The sequence below is a fragment of the Aquarana catesbeiana genome, linkage group LG06 (assembly GCF_042186555.1).
Source record: "Aquarana catesbeiana isolate 2022-GZ linkage group LG06, ASM4218655v1, whole genome shotgun sequence".
Classification (NCBI taxonomy): Eukaryota; Metazoa; Chordata; class Amphibia; order Anura; family Ranidae; genus Aquarana; species Aquarana catesbeiana.
Window position 1 is genome coordinate 298,865,856 of NC_133329.1, and position 13,820 is coordinate 298,879,675.

Sequence of the window (13,820 nt, forward strand, 5' to 3'; positions counted from 1 at the left end):
GCCCTCTGGTCCTTCAGTGGATAAGAGAGGGCTACAGGCTAGAGTTTGCTTCCAGGCCTCCACAGACATTTCTACTGACCTTTTTACCCAGAGAAAAACCAAAGGCCATAGGACTCATGGAAAATATCGAGCAGTTGGCGAGTCAGAGAGTCATTATCCCAGTTCCGGCGGATCAGCAAGGAAAGGGTTTTTATTCCCACGTCTTTGTTGTTCCCAAACCATCCGGGAAATTCAGGTTAATCCTGAATCTAAAGAAATTAAATACCTTCCTGCGATACAAGAGATTTCGCATGGAATTGGTCTACACGGTCAGAAAATTTCTGTTAAAGGAGGTTTTCATGGCTACCATAGACCTGAAGGATGCATATCTGCATATTCCCATTCTACCGCAGCACCAGGTATTCCTTCGCTTTGCTATCCGCACAGATCTGGGTACACAGCACTGGCAGTTCCAGGCCCTACCCTTCGGACTGGGGGCCAGTCCAAGGGTATTTACAAAGATCCTTGCAGAGGTCATCTCCTACCTGCACCTTCAGGGGATTTCCCTGATACCATATTTAGACGACCTGTTGGTCTACAACCTTTCCAGGGAATCCCTTCTCCGGGATCTGGACAGGGTAATATCAACCTTGGAGTCCCTGGGATGGTTGATAAGTCAGGAGAAATCCTCTGATTCCTTCTCAGACTAAACTCTACCTGGGTCTGTGGTAGGGCAGAAACTGATCCTTCCGCAGGAGAAAATAGAAGCACTGATTGCTTCAGTGTCTTCAATCCGGCACCAGAAGGTAGTGTCCAGAAGAGTGATCATGAGGGTTCTAGGTCTCATGACTTCATGTATTCCGGCAGTACCTTGGGCCCAGCTTCACTCAAGACCCCTGCAAAACTTCCTTCTATCCTCATGGGATGGGGAAAAAAGGAATCCCTGGATACTCTGGTTGCCATCCCTCAAGGAATAAGAAATTCCTTACTTTGGTGGCTCAATCCCCAAAGGTTGGGGGCAGGTCATCGGTCATCTTTGGTTCCAGCTCCAGCCTGTCAGAATAAGGACCGATGCAAGCTTATGGGGATGGGGGGCCCATCTAGAAGAACTGCAAGCTCAGGGTGCGTGGGACACACGACAGAGAACTGCGTCTTCCAATTTCCGGGAATTGTTAGCTGTCAGGGAGGCTCTAATAGCCTTCGAGAGCAGGATCGGGGGAGAGAAGTCCAGATCCTCTCCGACAATTCCACGACAGTGGCCTTTCTGAACCATCAGGGCGTACACGGTTGCTTTCCCTAATGAGTTTGACACAGGAGATTCTAGAATGGGCGGAGCAAAGGATACCGTCCATTTCTGCGGTAAACATAAGGGGAGCTTTCAACATAAAGGCAGACTTCCTCAGTCATCAGACAGTACAACAGGGAGAATGGGAGCTGAACCCCGAAGTTTTCACCATGGTCTGTCAACAGCTAGGTACACCGGATATAGATCTCTTTGCCTGCAGAGAAAACGGGAGGGTCAAGAGATACTTTTCCCTCTGCAGGGAACGGGGGTCCGAGGGGGTGGACGCATTGGCTCAGGAATGGGATTTCAGTCTGGCTTATGCTTTTCTTCCTTAACTCTGATTCCAAGAATCCTTCAAAGACTGAGTCGGGCCAGGGGCAATTTGATCTTGATTGCCCCCTGGTGGCCCAAAAGGTCCTGGTTTCCCACGTTGTGGAACTGGGCGGTTTTACCTCCGGTTCAGCTTCCAGAATGTCAGGATCTTCTGCTTCAAGGCCCTCTTTACCATCCGAACCCCGGTTTCTTCAGGTTGACAGCCTGGCTGTTGAAAGGGAGTGCCTGCGCAACAAGGGGTGTTCAGAGAAGTTGATTGACACCCTGTTACTGAGTAGAAAGCCGGTAACAAGGCGCATTTATGCTGGGGTCTGGGGGGCTTTCTCCCATTGGTGTGAAGCGACAAAAGTTCCCCAGAAAGAAATTCCAGTTATCTTAGACTTCCTACAGGAGGGAGTAGACCGAGGTTTAGCCACCAAAACTCTGAAGGTTCAGGTGGCGGCTTTGTCTAGTTTTCAGGATGTTAAATTAGCTCTAGATCCTATAATTAAGAGATTCCTGTTGGCTAGAGGGAGACTTTCCCTGGTGCAAATGAAGGAATTCCCACCATGGGATTTATCTTTAGTCTTGGAAGCCCTGACCAGGGCACCTTTTGAGCTGTCGGCTCAATCTTCAGTTAGGCTGATTTCTTTTAAAACCGCCTTCCTGCTGGCTGTTACTACAGCCAGAAGGGTGGGCAATTTGCATGCTCTTTCTATGAAGGAGCCCTTTTTCCGCCTGTTAGAAGACAGAATTATTCTCAGGCAGGACCCTTTGTACCTTCCCAAGGTGGCTTCATGCTTCCATAGGTCACAGGAGATTATTTTACCCTCCTTTTGTCTCAATCCACAGAACGAGAAGGAAAGGGCCTTCCATACGTTAGATGTCAGGAGATGTCTGTTGCTTTACCTAGAAAAGGTTAAAGAGTTTAGGAAAACTCAGCATCTGTTGGTCAGTTTTTGTGGAGTTCGAAAAGGCGAACAGGCCTCTAGAACGTCCATTGCTAGATGGATTAGACAGGCTATTGCCATAGCTTATGAGCATTCAGGTCAGACGGCTCCAACTAATCTTAAAGCTCACTCTACAAGGTCTCTGGCAACCTCTTGGGCAGAAAGAGCCGGAGCATCGGTAGATCAAATTTGTAAGGCAGCAACGTGGTCAAGCCAGAACACGTTCCTGAAACATTACAGAGTGGAACTGCTGTCACCCCAGGATCTGGCCTTCGGCAGGAAGGTCCTGCAAGCGGTTGTCCCGCTCTAAGGTAGGCCTGAGCTACTTGCTCTTCTCTCAGGGTGCCGTCCTGGAAGACGACTTGAGAAAATGACCAGTTACACTTGCCGGTAACGGTGTTTCTGGGAAGTCTTCCAGGACGGCAGGCCTACTTCCCACCCGGTTTGTATTTTTATATAGTGGTACATTGGAGGGGTGTGGGTTTTTTTTTTTTTTTTTGTTTCACTTTCATGCACTGGTGTGGGTCAATACTTTTGCACAACTGAGGAGTGCAGGGAGGGACGGGGTTTTTAACCTCTTTTCTTGATTGTGTTTCCTGTCAGGAGGACCAGTCATCTCTCAGGGTGCCGTCTTGGAAGACTTCCCAGAAATACCGTTACTGGTAAGTGTAACTGGTCATTTTTTAACCACTTCAATACCAGGCACTTGTGCACCTTCCTGCCCAGACCAATTTTCAGCTTTCAGTGGTCTCATACTTGGAATGACAATTACTCAGTAATGCTACACTGAATCCAAAAAAAAAAAAGTTTTTCTCATAAATAGAGCTTTCTTTTGGTCGTGTTTTAATCAACGCTGGGTTTATATTTTATTTTTTTGCGACATAAGCAAAGAGCAAAAATTTTGAAAGGGGGGGGACAACTTTTTTCTTTGCTTCTATTGTAAAATTTTGCAAATAAGTCATTTTTCTTCATAAATTTGGGCCAAAATTTATACTGCTACATATCTTTGGTAAAAAAAAAATAACCCAAACTGGTGGATATTTAGTCTGTGTGAAAGTGTCGAATTTTGAAAAACTTTCTTTCGAAAATCTTATCTAAGAATTTTTGTTTGTAATTCGCACCATTAGTGGACTGCAGCAGCCGATTTTCGTGCGGCCATCGAATTTTAATAATCGGACATGTTGGAAATGTTTTGAAAAAACTATTTTCTAATCAATGATGGGAGAATCGCGCGAGAAATGTAATCGAAAAAGAAATGCGCAAGAAAAGAAGATTCCTAGACACAAATTCTTTTCTGTAGGAACATGAGGTGAAATTGAAGGTTTGGTCGAATTTCGAAATCAATGGTGGCACCATCAGGCCGTGTGTTGAGACACTAACAAGCCAGGAAAGTACAAATACCCCCCCAAATGACCACTTTTTGGAAAGTAGACAGTCCAAGGTATTTGGTAAAAGGCATGGTGAGGGTTCTTTCTTCTTTCTTCTTCTTTCTTCTTTCTTCTTTCTTCTTTCTTCTTTCTTCTTTCTTCTTTCTTCTTTCTTCTTTCTTCTTCTTTCTTCTTTCTTCTTTCTTCTTTCTTCTTTCTTCTTTCTTCTTTCTTCTTTCTTCTTTCTTCTTTCTTTTTTCTTTTTTCTTTTTTCTTTTTTCTTTTTTCTTTTTTCTTTTTTCTTTTTTCTTTCTTCTTTCTTTTTTCTTTTTTCTTTTTTCTTTTTTCTTCTTTCTTCTTTCTTCTTTCTTCTTTCTTCTTCTTTTTTTTCTTTTTCTCTTTTTCTTCTTCTTCTTCTCCCCCCCCCAAGGGCCAGGAGTGGTAGGACGCACACACTGTTATATACCAATTTTAAATACGGTAGTTCACAAGGGTAAACGTCCCTCCTTTCCATTTTTTTTTTCGTCAGTGGACAAAAATGTGCTGTACTTTTTTAGTTGAGTTGCACATCTAATTTCTCAACCGCCTATTACACTTTTGAAGGCCCTGGAGCACCAGGACAATGGAATTGCCCACAAAATAACCCCATTTTGGAAAGCAAACACCCCAACGTATAACTCCTCCTCCTCCAAAAATTACACCCCAAAATACATTCTGCTACTTCTGAGTGTAGCGATACCACATGTGTAAAACTAACACAGCCTGGCCACATACAGAAGCCCAACAATAAATTGGCACTTCTAGGAGCATAGATTACACATAATTTTCTGACTACCGATCACTAGCATGCACATACCAAATAACAAAAGATTTACCTGTGGTTTTAGTAGTGCAGTGGTCCACAGAGGAGAGCATTGGTCCAAGCAGCAGGTAGGGATGCGGTCAGCAAACGCAATCGTGCAGGGAGGAATACTGTCAGTAGTTAGTACAGGCAGAGATACTGTCAGCAAAGCCAAAGCATTGGTCCAGGTAGCAGGCAGAACTACTGTCTATAGTCAGTAGGCAGAGATATGGTCAACACAGCCAAATTATTGGTCCAAGCAAGAGAAAGAAACATGGTCAGTAATGTCCTCGGTCATTACAGGCAGCAGTATGGTCAGCACAGCCAAATTATTGGTCCAGGCAGCAGGAAGGACCATCAAGCTTGGGGCCAGGGGTAGAGGCTTCTCCCACCCAAATCTCTTTGAAGCCTCTTGACAACCGACCCTGTTCTGGGGAACACAGAAAAGCAAAAACTGTTTTTCTCTACTCGAACGCTATTCTGAAGGCCCTCGCATATGCAAGACCCCCTGTGTACTAAATTAGAAAGGCAAAAGATCAGTCCAATTGGCAGGCAAAAAACATGGTCGATTAACAGGCCAAGGTCGGTGCACGTGGAAGTTAGAAATGTGGTTTAAAACAGCAGGCAAAGACATCATCGGTAAACAGGCCAAAGTTCACGTGGAAGGTAGAAACATGGTAGCAGGCAAATGATCCAAACAGGTATTTGAAATGGGGTAATGCCAGCCTGTTAAAAATAAGGGGAACTAATATCTAATGGATGTGTGGTAACTTCTAATGCATAAGCCAGGTTGGGAGGGACATTGGGGGCAGGAATAACTTGTATCGCTTCTAACTCCCCTGCTGCATACACAACATTTCTTTTGCGTCATAGAAAGTACAGGCCGGCAACTCAATACTGGGCACTTGTACACCTTCCTGCCCAGACCAATTTTCAGCTTTCAGCGCTGTCGCACTTTGAATGACAATTGCGTGGTCATGCTACACTGTACCCAAAATAAATTTTTATCATTTTGTTCCCACAAATAGAGCTTTCTTTTGGTGGTATTTGATCACCCCTGGGATTTTTATTTTCTGCTAAACAAAGACCGAAAAATTTTGAGAATATAATTTTTTTTTTTTTTTCCCCATCAATGGGCACTGATAGGTGGCACTGATGTAATGTATTGTATTGTACTGATGGGTTCCAAACAATAATGCCTGCCAATCAGTGATGCCCATTGTGGGCACTGATTAGCATCCCTACATCGGGGGATCAGCCATCATGATCAGCCGTGTCCATCATCATGTGGTAAAGAGTCTCCGTCAGAGACTCTTTACCTAGATTGGAGTTGCAGTGTGTCAGGCTGACACACCGCAATAACGATCGCCGCGATGCGTGCCCCCGCTTAATATCCTGAAGACATCATATGATGTCCGGTCAGGATATTGAAACCACTTTGCCGATGCTATATTGTGTGTGTGTGTGTGTGTGTGATGTTATCTATCTATTGCCCTTGTCAGGTATGAAGGGCAAAATTCACTTAATTAAAAGAAACAACCCATTACTTGGTTACAGGTGGAGATGACCTGGGCTAAACAAAAACAGGGGGTTTCAACAAAGAGCAGGAAATGTTAACCATAACAGTCCCACTGATACAACAGTGGAAGATTTTCAATAAAAAATCATTAATTGCTATACTTCAGAGCATTATTTCAAAAACAGGCTAACATCCATCCTATTGTTCATACCCAACGGCATTCTGGTATTTAACGTGTGTATGCACCACACCTCCCGTTGGAGCAGGGTGCGATGGGTATCCCCATTTAACATGTTCTAAACCAAAGAAAGTATCTCTTTTGTGTCTTCTTTCAGATTCTGTGGGGGGAATGTTATAGGGAAAATGTTGCTCATATGTTTCTCATGAAGTCGACTCGCTCTATCAGAGCGAAATGCTTCCTGGGGCGGGTCCTTGTTGGTAAATCAGGGCAGTGACGATGTCTTTAATTTTATTTGCGGTAGGTGATGGGTTGGCTTTCAGTTGATCTTTGGTAGCAGACAAACGAATTAAACATGACCATATGAAATAGATGAAATGCAGCTTTCTTATACCAGTAACGGGACTTTCGGGTTGACAAATATGGTTGTAGCATCTGATCATTAAATTCCACCAATGAACAGATTGTAGTCATGGACACATTCACGGCTTTACAACGGGGCCCCGTCTTCTCCGGATCTCCACCAAGGTGTCATTGTGGATGGTAGAGAGGATGTGAACATCTTTCTTGTCCCTTCGCTTCATGGCCAACACTTCCTCATTTTTCATGAATGCAGATTCCCCATTTTGTGACTTTTTTTGCTAATAGATTTTGTGGGAAGCCCTTCCACGTTTGTTTTTTTTTTTTTTTTTTTTTTTTTTGTACCAGCAGGCCAGGGTTTGTTTATGGTAAAGGTGACAGAAAAGGTGTGTTTTTTTTTTTTTTTTTTTTTTTTTTTTTTTTTTAACAGGGGGTATGCCAGCTCCCAGACCATTTTCCCACTGGTTCCAATATATTTGGGGCACTCGCAGGGTTGGAGCTGGGAGTCTTTGCCTTCATAAATTCGAAAGGTGTACACGTATCCAGTGGCTCGATCAGTTTATTCAATTTTAGCCCATAATTAATTAGGGGGCATATTTTTGTATAATTTGTCGTGATCTCGGGGAGGGCACTGCACATTATCATTAAAATATAGAAAACGCATAATCAAATCGTAGCGTGTCCTGGACATGACAGCAGAATTTATTGGCATAGGGTGGGTGGACCAGTAGGCATGTAGTTCGTTATTTTGTAAGGCCCAAAAACAATTTAAATTTGTCCAGTGTGAGACATCGCCACTGGAACATGCGGGCGTAGGATGAATTGGAGTTGGCAGCAATAAATTGCTCTGCATGCAGATTGGTTTGGTCCACCATATTCTACAACAAATCTGGTGGTAAAAATAAATAAAAATAATCCATTTGTGAAAAATTTGTTGTGTTGGGCTGCACACCTGGCTGTGTGGAAAAAGGGGGGGGATTATCCTGAGCTGGCAGGCAACCATAAGGGGTTTGCCAGGGCATCGGGAAAGTAGGCCTGGGACTGGATTCTTCAGGTTGGACATGTAAATTCCAGTACTGGTACTGGGTTCCTTCCTGGGGTCTGGCGCTGCTGGTGGTAGGCAGGCCTTCTGATCTCGGTCCTGATCTCCTTTTATTCTCTTAGGAGGGACAGTTTCCTCCGCTGACTCGTACTCCGATCCACTACCCTCAACTGGCTTGTATTCTGAACCAGAATCAAATGATGGCAGCTCCCCGCTGCTGTCATCATCCGACATGGTAAGCATGGCATATGCCTCCTCAGGTGTGTAAACCCTTTGAGACTTGATGGCGGTACTGGTGGCCAACCTGTGTGACAGATGGGCTGTGACAGATCCAGATGGACTGTGACAGAACTTCTGACAGGTTCTCTTTATTGGCGGGGCGGCGTGTTGTGCACAGTAAAATACACTTCTCAGACAGACCCTGCTCACTCACTGATCCCTGCTCTCTCCTCACACGATCCGTGTGTCCGAGAGAGCAGGGATCAGATAGTAACCACTCATGTTTACATTTGTGACTGGCTGTGATTGGACACCTTTTATGTCACCTACTATCAACTATAATTAGATCACTAAGCACAATTTAACCATATATATACTGTAGATATTGTAGCCATTAAATTTGCCACCCTTGCAGCTTTAAAGTTTAAGTAGATCTAGAGGGCACATGAAAAGCAACTGTATATTCATCCTAGTGATAAGACAAATCTTCCAAAGGGTCTATATCTCAGATGGCCTTACCACTGATCAAATTATAAAGTACAGCATCCAAAAAAGACATTCGTAGCACCATAATGTGAGATAATGCTGCTCCATTTCCATAAGAGATCACAATTAAAATAGGAGATCAAATGTGTCCCAAATGAGGGACTTGCCTTTCAGTTCTCAGCCAAATCAAGCTTTTTTGAAAGCATATTTTTAATTTTTGTAAAATTTTAGATAGATAGATAATATACACAGACAGGAAGTAGGTAAGCAGATACAGCAACAGTTTTTCCTTTTTTGGGATTAAGAATTTACATAAAGGCTCACTATTCTAAGAACCCCTGTCAGCGGTGTTAACCACTTGAAGACCAGGCCTATTGTGACACTTTTTGTTTACAAGTAAAAAGCAGCATTTTTTAATTTTTTTTTTGTAGAAAATTACTTAAAACCCCGAAATGATCTCTCTCGATCTCTCTTGAATATATTTGTGGGTTTTAAGTAATTTTCAATAAAAAAAATGCTGCTTTTTACTTGAATTCTTAATTCCAAAAAAGGAAAAACTGTTGCTGTATCTGCTTACCTACTTCACATATAAATTTTTTTTTTTTTTTTTTTTTTTTTTTTAGCAGAGGCCCTAGAGAATAAAATGGTCATTTATTTTATGTCTCACGGTATTCGAGCAGTGTTTTTTTCTAACACAGTATTTTGGGGGAAAACTACACTTTAATAAATTTTAATGCAAAAAAAATATGTAACTCAATTTTTAGTAAAATATAAAAGATGTTACACTGTGTAAATAGATACCTAACATGTCACACTTTTTTTTTTTTAAATTTCTTTATAATGTTTTTTTAAATAATTTTTGAGGCTATTTTAATATATTTACAATTTTTGTTTTTCTTTCCCTGGGGTTTTCTTTTTTTTTTTTTCCTCTCAATTGTTTGATATCACTATTAGCGGGACGGGAAGTGATCTAAATCTCTAACAGAGCTCTGTATATCAGCAAAAACCTGACAGGGATTCTAGATCTTCACCAGTCTATCCAAGACTTGTTGGCTGAAAAAACACTTTGAAAAGAACCAATCACAGTAAAACATTGGAGCACCACTCCTGGCTTGTTCATTGAAGTTGCAAGACTTTCTTATTCTTGTTCAGGACTTTTGAAGTCAATGTCTTGAAAGCTAGAATGTAAGTATCAAGTGTCTGGATCTGATTTATGGATGTTTGTTCTGTGTTTCATTACTTGGTGAGCTAGTGACCAACTAGCAAAGCAACAGTAAGAATGAGAGAAATGTTGCTAGAGACTCTTTTAAAAGGCAAAATAAGTTTAAACCTTGTTTGGTGTGGTGTGTGGGTTTTTTTTTTTTTTTTTTTTACAAAGGCTACCTTTTTAAAATATGTAGACACTTGTCAATTAGATTCATAGAAGATATACCGACTCAGTAATGGTTATTACCAATGTCTATAGGTGATTTCAATCCTGACAATAAGAATGTATTGCAATATTTTCTAAAACAACTTGGTACTTCTGGGGCATTTTAGATAGATTGGAAAAAGGAGTATAAAGAATACTTGGTAAGATCATATTTTGTGTAGCTATATAAATTATCTAAAAAGGACTGAGCCATAATATTATATTTTGTTTGTTATTAGAAATCGGTGTCTTTTTTTTTTTATTATGTAGATAGACTCAAGCAGTTAAGTAGAAATGATAAAGTATACAAATATTTTTTTGGTGTATAATTAATATTTTAATACAGATTGGTGGATGAAATTACACCTTGTTGTAGCTAAGATTTCCCATTTTTATATGCTGCTATACCAAACGATTAAAATTCACTATTAATGCTGCCAGACCCGCAAAGACATTTTCATACCCTCTTAATAAAATAACATAGTTAAACTAATTTTTATTCCAAAAATATTTATCCTATAAAGTATGGATCCTAAAAAATGAATTCCCTCCCCGAAAGCCTGAATATAGGGATTTCTATTCTTAGAGTTGAGCTAGTGCTCATGCAAACAAATAGTCAATAACATAACCAATGAGAAGTAAGCAAATGGCACCAACTACAGCCTCTGGGAGGGGTCAGAACTTAGATTGTTTAGTGGGGGAGATATATAGCAAGCTCAGGGAGACCCCATTCCATCTTAAGGGGCATTCACCATCTTGGGGGGTACTAATCATCTTATAGACACCTCACTGGATGCATTACCACACACACACCATCGATCAGACACCCATCACACAGCTTCCACATTGAAGACACCATTTTGGAAGGCAGATTCCACATTCGGCTCAGCCCATTGGCATCCATCTTGAGGATTTGGTTGGCAGCCATCTTAATGTCCTGTCTTTTCAACCAAGCAATCCCTTTCATTCACTTGGAGGGCAACTATAGTTCCTCATTTTCTTAATGACTTTGTTTTTCCGTTGCAATAGTTTTCTGGGTTATTTGAAATCCCCCCCCTCACGATATCCTAACACGTCTTGATATGTCATTATTTTAGCCAAATTGGCATATTTGCAGATGGACTCCACCCGTGACTTCGACTGCAGCAGGTTAACAGGCCTAGTCAGTCAAATGCAGATTGCCAAGTTTAGTAAAATGAGGGTATCTACGAAGGGGAATTAATTGTTTTATATATAAATATATCGGTGGTGGAAGGAAAAATAAGGAATTCATTGTGTCTGTCAGTATCAATTTCACTGTTATTTATGGTGTTTGTAAAGTGACTTCTGTAAAATAAATCTTAATTTATTTTTTCTAGTTTTGCAGTCTGTACTGTCACCCAATTTTATTGTGCTTAAAGAATATCTGTACAGGGAAACAAAACTCAGGAATAATTGATCAACCTAATTTTTTACTTTTGTATTGGCGGCACTGTTATCCATTGATCGATTATAAGTATAAGATAAGGTTCTGGTATGGATATTTTGGGGGGGGGGGTGCATTTATTTTTTTCCCTAAAGGTGAAACTGAATCCTTATAGTGTGGAGGGCTGCTGTAGTTTTTCTTTTTCTTTTCTTGCTCTCTCCTGCTTTTAGTAGAACCTACAATATGAACAGCTTTTTCCTACCTAGCCTCTCTTTATCTGCATCTAAAAAACACTTTAAATGATGTATCCAATGTGCTCATATTAAGTTATACTAACAGGCCCTCTGTTTTCTTTTTTGCAGAATAGTTTTGCTGTGGTGGATGACGATTTCTGGGTAAAGAGTTTCCTTTTATCAAGTGCAAGATGGAAACTACTGACATCGTACAAACTTATGAGGAGGCTTGTTGGCCCATAATGTTGATATGGGAACGCATAAATCAGGCATACACGTCTGATTCTCCTCCTACGGACTGGGGTCTCCAAAAAGGAGAATTTGGATTCCAATCCTGGATATTCTCAAACACTGAGAGATACACCGTGGTCTGGGATAAGGGTCGCTCTTACTGGAAAGTCAATTCTCCATTCGAAACACATCTGTATTTTATCGGGCCCCTTTTTATAGATAAATCAAGGAAAGGCCTACATGTACCTCCTTTACTTACTGTGATAAACTCAGATAAGGCTACCTTATTCCCTGCCAATCCTGCAAGAGTGTCAGAAAAACTTGTAAAAATTGCAAAATATGTGTTTAAGCCATTCACAACAAAGGTTCCTGATTCTACTACATCACAGCAGTGATTTTCACTTTTAAAGTGCCATATTTCCATATGTCCTCCAAAATGGCAACACTTATGGACATGCCAGGTTTTATCCAGATCAGGGGCACTTCTAAATCATGAGGTGGAAAGGTATATTATTTAAAATGCTTGCTGATGATTTTATAATAATTAGAAGATGGCTTCTAAAAGCTAACCCTTGTCTTTTACGTCTCTTTGTTTAATGTACATGTGTGCGATTTGGATATCTGAGTGTAGAAGAATATGGCAGCAAGGATCCTGTTAAGTCCTGGGACATTGAATCATAAAAGTATAAATTAAGATGTATGCAAAATCTGCTAAAAATCAGAAGTCCCCCCCCAAGATTTATCAGAAGACAATATCAACATCTGACCAGTGACCAAAGGCTGCATAGTTTACACATTTCTTCGTCAATCGTCCAGTAAATTGAGACGGCTTGCAGCATACATCTGATGTCTGTTACTGATCTTCTACACTGCAATATGTCTTTGAATTAGGCTTCACTGACTATCTGTAGACAGGTAGCTGTATCTGTACTCCAAAGAAAATCTACAACAGTGACTACGCGGTTTGTATATCAGTACACCCAGGTATGCATCTTTGTGAAAAAATAACCTTTCATTTAATACAAAGAATACTGAAAAGGCTTCGGTGGAGTCTATAAATAATAAATGTTCCCTCGTTCAATGGTTACGCAGGGTGGATTACTTATGCCTTAAGAGCCAACATATGTAGCCAGGGGATGTAAACCCTCACTTTTTCACCTTTAATGCATTAAGGTAAAAAACCTCCTGTGATGCAGCAGAGCTCCCCCTTTTACTTACCTGAACCCTGTTTTTCCAGCGACGGGAACAAGCACGCCGGCTCCAGACGGTGTCTCTGGTCCTGATTGGATGGATAGCAGGGCAGCCATTGGCTCCCACTGCTGTCAATCAAATCCAGTGACACGGGGTTAAGTCCTGCTGTCTGTCAATGGACACAGCAGCAGGACACGGGAGTGCGGCCGCACTAGTGCCCCGAGGGAGAGCGGCTCTCCCAACAGGGTACTTAAGAGGAGGAGCCAGGAGCGCCACTGAGGGACCCCAGAAGAGGAGGATCTGGTGTGTGTGTGTGTGTGTGTGTGTGTGTGTGTGTGTGTGTTGGTTTGGTTAAAAAAAAAAAACTTTTAAAGGGGTTGTAAACCCTTATGGTTTTTCACCTTAATGCAATTCTCTTCATTGAGGTGAGAAACCTCCTGTCATGAACCAGCCCCCTTTTATACTTACCTGAACCCTGTCTTTCTCCAGCCGGGAACAAGTGCACCAGCTCTGGCTGGTGTCTTGTGTCCTGATTGGATGGCTTGGTAGCAGCGCAGCCAGTGGCTCTCGCTGCTGTGAATCAAATCCAATGATGCGGGGCTGAGTCCGCCTTTATGTGTCTATGGACACGCGCCTGCGCGGGTACCCCTCAAGGAGATCCTTTCTCCTAGGTGGTTTCCCGATGCGGGGAGGAGCAACTAGCGCCGTTGAGGGACCCCAGAAGAGGAGGATCGGGGCCATTCTGTGCAAAACGTACTGCACAGTGGAGGGAAGTATGTTTTATATTTAAAAAAAAAAGAGTGTTTAGTAA

At 41.7% G+C, this 13,820-nt stretch overlaps 1 long non-coding RNA gene across 1 annotated transcript in view; it reads left to right on the forward strand.

Annotated features, from left to right (window-relative positions):
- LOC141146852 (uncharacterized) overlaps nucleotides 1–13,358 on the forward strand; it is a 34,417-nt gene extending 21,059 nt beyond the window's left edge. The window contains exon 2 of the long non-coding RNA XR_012244988.1: nucleotides 11,717–13,358. This is a non-coding gene — a long non-coding RNA (uncharacterized lncRNA). The remainder of the gene's footprint in view (nucleotides 1–11,716) is intronic.
- The last annotated feature ends 462 nt before the right edge of the window (nucleotides 13,359–13,820 follow it).